Source organism: Gymnoscopelus microlampas (assembly GCF_963454915.1).
Source record: "Gymnoscopelus microlampas genome assembly, chromosome: 17".
Taxonomy (NCBI): Eukaryota; Metazoa; Chordata; class Actinopteri; order Myctophiformes; family Myctophidae; genus Gymnoscopelus; species Gymnoscopelus microlampas.
In genome coordinates this window covers 19,473,799-19,478,798 of record NC_139954.1, presented here as the reverse complement: position 1 = coordinate 19,478,798, position 5,000 = coordinate 19,473,799, and the positions used below count along the sequence as shown (strand labels likewise).

The 5,000-nt window shown below is 41.2% G+C and overlaps 1 protein-coding gene across 2 annotated transcripts in view; it reads right to left on the bottom strand.

The window, feature by feature from the left end:
• Positions 1–1,926: 1,926 nt before the first annotated feature.
• The window catches only part of wnt10a (wingless-type MMTV integration site family, member 10a), a 38,536-nt gene continuing 35,462 nt past the window's right edge, over positions 1,927–5,000 (bottom strand). Inside the window, exons 4-5 of one of the 2 annotated variants that reach the window (XR_014602765.1) lie at positions 3,447–5,000; positions 1,927–3,396 (exon numbers count right to left, since the gene is read on the bottom strand). The exon at positions 3,447–5,000 is cut by the window's right edge and continues 791 nt beyond it. The gene's annotated coding sequence lies outside the window, so the exon portion shown is untranslated. The other variant, XM_084084980.1, reaches the window with a different exon arrangement.

The following is a 5,000-nucleotide window of genomic DNA, read 5'->3' as shown; positions in this document are numbered from 1 at the left end:
AATTAGGGTTAAGATTAATGAATGTAGTTGTTGACAGTTGGCTCCATAGTGTAAAAAAAAAGGCACTACCAGAATATGTCTTCTGGGAAACCCTCTTTGCTACAAAATCAATTTCTTTCCAAGAATAGAGAGAAACCGGTTGTTTCTCCCCCCACCAAATTGCTGTTGGATATGTTCAGTGTCAGTATGTTATGAAAGGTTTACTTTAACCTATTGTCTGAGTTTTCAATTATAATAAAACGTAAAATCCCTTTAAGATGGTGATTAATAGAAACCAAACATAGGAAATGGTCCTGAACATGACAGACAATGCCACCTGCCATTTACTGTATAATAACAAGCCTGTGCTAGCAATTGACATTATAAGCATTATGATATTAGTTGTTACTAGGTGTCCTTGTTGACTGTCACCACAATACCAGACAACTAGACCTTGTCCTTGAGAACACTAAAGAATGTCTTCAGAGGCGATGTAAGACCTGCTAGTTCACGCTGAGGGATCATAACATAATAAATCTCACTCACCAACATAATGTTGCTTTAGCTCAAATCAGCAGTCACTTTGGGACCTGCTCTCTATCAAAATAACAGCCACTGTTCAAATAAGCCCAACACACAAGTCCAGGCCTGGTGTTTTCTGATATTCACAGGCACTGCAGCTATTCTCAGAAAGATTGATGTTCTTTCTTCCCTGTCATCTGATATTAAACAAGTATTTATCGAGGATTATGATACCTCTTCAGGCTCGGCATAGTGGTAGGATTGGTTTGTCCATGTTTCTCCGCGAGAGACAATGGGGGTCATCGCAAAAGAAAACAAGCGAGGAAGTGGGAAATCAGCTTACACAATGTTTTGATTAATTTATGTTGCCGTTGTTGTTTACTTAAGACAGAGAAGATCAGTTGAACTTGGCTGCTGTCGATGCCTACTGTCGATGAAGCGAAGGAAGAGCCCGGAGGAACCTCTGGGCAGGTTGATAAAACCACACGTGACGTCATGCAGGCAGCCGTCAAAACATGCACGCATGCACACATGCGCGCACGTTCATGCACACGGTCACACGCACGCACGCACGCACACAAACAGGTGGCCAATAACGCAAATATCTGCACACAACATAAACCAACAGAGTATTACACTATTTCATATTGTGAGATTATAAACAAAATTTTAAAAAATTATCTTTTAGAAACTTTTGTTTTTAAAGTAGAAAAATTGCTATTCCTAACATTTTAGAAAGAAAATGTAATAATTTAGGGATGACAGGGCGTTCAACTCAGGGTTTTGCTGTGCCCTTGCTAAGCTCATCAGACACAGTAGACATCATGTACAAATATAGACTACAGATGAGGTGGGCGAAGGTGCAAAGGAAGTGTTCTCTTTCCTTTCAACGTGAACGTCACATTCAGGTAGGAGGACCACAAGACTCTAAATAGCGCCTTTCTATTTATTGCACATCTGTTTACTCTGAAAGCTTATATCTCTTACACCTGACTTGGTGACTTCATCACAAGCCCCGTGGGGCACAGAATACATCAGTGAGTCAGGGTTTCTACCGGCACGCAAGCAGCAACTGGAATGAAAGGGTCTGGGGATACCCTCTCAATGCTGGTTACTATGTATGGTCTTATCTTGTCCATGTAGGACTTGCGGTAAATTGTCCCGGCTTTAACATGGTTTAACATGAAGGCCAACAAAGTCCTCACCTGCCATATATTTTTTTTGTCTTTTGATGTTGGTTCCATATTACAGTGTAGGCAAATCAGCAGTGTAGATAAATCATTTTCTCAAACACATGTGCAAGCTAGAACTTCTTTATGGCCTATAGCACACAATATGTGCAAGGTTCATATTTTCCATGTTAACGAGTTGTGGCAAAATGAAGACAAACTATTTATTTCTCTTTACCAAATGAGCTGCTTTCATGTATTTTATTATTTCGTCACATTAGGTCCCTTTCAATATTATGGTCTTTCTTTATTGTTTTACAAATATTAAGTTATCCACAAAAATAAAATAACTTAGATAATAGCCATATTAAAACATAAAAAAAGACATACATACATACATACATACATAAATCTATACATACATTACAAATAAAACATGAAAAAAATGCATATGGCTGATATCCCCCAAAGTTCTCCTGAAGACAAATGCTGCATGTGCAAACTACTAATCTGCATCGAAAATAATTTGTGCCAGAAAACCAGACATAATTTCAGGTTTGTTTTCTTTTCAACACAGAGAAGCATTTGCTTTAAATAAATTAAACAGAACAGTCTTAAGATCAAACCCAATCTTAGAAATGTGCATGGGTAGACATCTATATCCAATTTGTAGACCTTGAGCTTGACATGAAAATTAGAGCCAGAACGATATATTGAGCAGACTGTTACATCGGATATTATTTGACTTTTATTGACGCCGGCATGCCATCGGTATAGCAATTATGCAGCCGATGAGTCCCATTTATTTTTCTTTTTACCACTCTCTTGTTTATCCTATTTTTGGCATGTCATTATAGGCAAAAAAATCTAAAATAACAGATCTACAAGCTCACAATGCAATTTAATTAAATGCAAGTTTTTCACATTAGTTAGAAAGTTTTCTACTTTTTGACTAAACTTCGGTAATCGGTGGTCTCCACCGATTACCGATCGGGATCAGCAAAAATCGGGATCAGCATCAGACCCCAAAAACCTGGCATCGGTCTGGCTCTAATGAAAACGTCCCAGACTCCTCCTCATCTGACATGATATGCATGATATGCACACATCAAAGAGGTGTGAAGCACGTGATATGATGTAGATATGAGTAGAAGCTTACAGGGCTGCACGTGCACGCACATTTGCGCGCGCACACACACGCACACACACGCGCACGCGCACGCGCACACACACACACACACACACACACACACACGCACACACGCACGCACGCACACACACACGCACGCACGCACGCACGCACGCACGCACGCACGCACGCACGCACGCACACACACACACACCTCACTGCACTGCATTGCAAAACATGATCAAATTTGATTGATGACAGTTTAGGATGTTTATAGTGCGAGAAACTGAAGCCTGTTCATGTGCACTCAGTTTTCCTGAGGCACTTGTAATTTATTGACAGAAGGTGTGTGTGTGTGTGTGTGTGTGTGTGTGTGTGTGTGTGTGTGTGTGTGTGTGTGTGTGTGTGTGTGTGTGTGTGTGTGTGTGTGTGCTGTGTGCTGTGTGAGTGTGTGTGCGCGTGCGTGCATGTGTGCAATTATTATTATATATATATATATATACATTTAAATAAATTGGGTGTATACAGTATGCACAAGGCCACTAAGGCCATATTGATGATGAAACGAAGTACATTTTCTTAAACTGAGGCCCAGTTCTCTTGGGGGAGTCTTACATTACATACAGAATGTACCACATAACACAGACAATGGATTTGTCCATTGGGCAAAAAGAGACAACAGACAATGTTGTGTGTGTGCACTGTGTTTTTGGGAAGGGGAGGGGGGGGGGGGTAAATTCATCACATCAAAACAGCTGTACAAACTATTCTAACAGTGGTTTTAACACAACGGTAAAGTTTTTGATAGGATAGTGCTTTGTTTAGACGCCTTGAACATTAACCAGCCTGATTTATACTTCGTCGCATGGCGGTGTCGTGAGGAGAAAAGAGCCGATCTACAAGCTGAAAACACATCACATAGCGGCGCGTTCTGAGCTTGTAGATCTGATATATCTAAAGAAATTACCTACAAATTGCCTATAAATACATGCCCAACATTGGGACACCAGGTTGGACAGTGGTTTTAATGTGAAGTCCATTGGCAGCATCCACGAGGAGGATGGACAGGAAATGTCACACCAGGTCAGGAAGCAGCACTGACAGTCTTTCATTTGTTTATACTGCAGTCACTCAGCTGAGCTTCACCATAGCTACTGCACGACGTGCTCGCTTTTTGACCGTTCTTAACCACTCAAACCCCATCATCCGTATTCTGGAGAAAACATTAGCTGGAAATAGCCCGATCTACAAGCTCACAATATGTCGCGACACATTGTGAGCTTGTAGATCGGCTATTTTCAGCTGAGATATTTAATGTGGAGCGAAAACGGAAAAGTCACTGGTATAGAGCCCAGCGGGACTGCGGTCAACTGCAGTTTAGGGTTTAAGCGGTTAACATTTTAGTGCCGTTAGTTCTGTCAGGAAACATGACGATGGGTTTCGTGTAGGTAGTCCAGTCTGTAGTTTTCCGGCTTTTCGCCATAGTTTGTTACTGACAGGGATACGCATAAATAACACACAGTAATGTCCACTGATAACGTAGGTCATACAGAGTAGCAGTTTGGCCTTCAAGACACCTGAAGCCAGGAGGTCCATCGAAAAAAGCATGTACAATGTGACTGGTAGTTGGTCTTCCATCTATAGTAACCACAAAACAGCCAAAGTGCCCTTGAGCAAGGCACTGAAATGCTAACTGCTCCAGGTATGCTTCACTGTAGCAGGCCCCACACTCTGACCTTTCAACTTGAAAGCGTGGCGTGCAGCTAGAGGGGTCATTAAACTTCAATCGCACAACATCTCCAGTCCTACGCAAAACATGGTTTGAGTTTGTGTTATAATGTCCGACCTGTTAGAATTCAATCATTCAACTTCCCCTCACTTTGTATTTAAACCCAAGCAGGGTGTAGGAGAGAGTATGCTGTGCCATCTCATTCTCGCTTAAATAGAGTGCTCTGGAGCAATACGGTTTTATTGTATTTTTTAACCATTATTTAGTTTTTTAGAATATATATAATGTCATTCATCACCAATCTGTAATGGCTCTGTGTCAAGAACCATATAACTCGTAATCAAACTGAAGCTTGGAATCTGTCTTTACCTCGAGAGGAGGCAGAATGCCAACACACTCTTGACTTGTGGTGGTTTTCTTATACATGCTGCATGTGCAAAGATTCTCTACCAACGTGCACATACTATCTGGC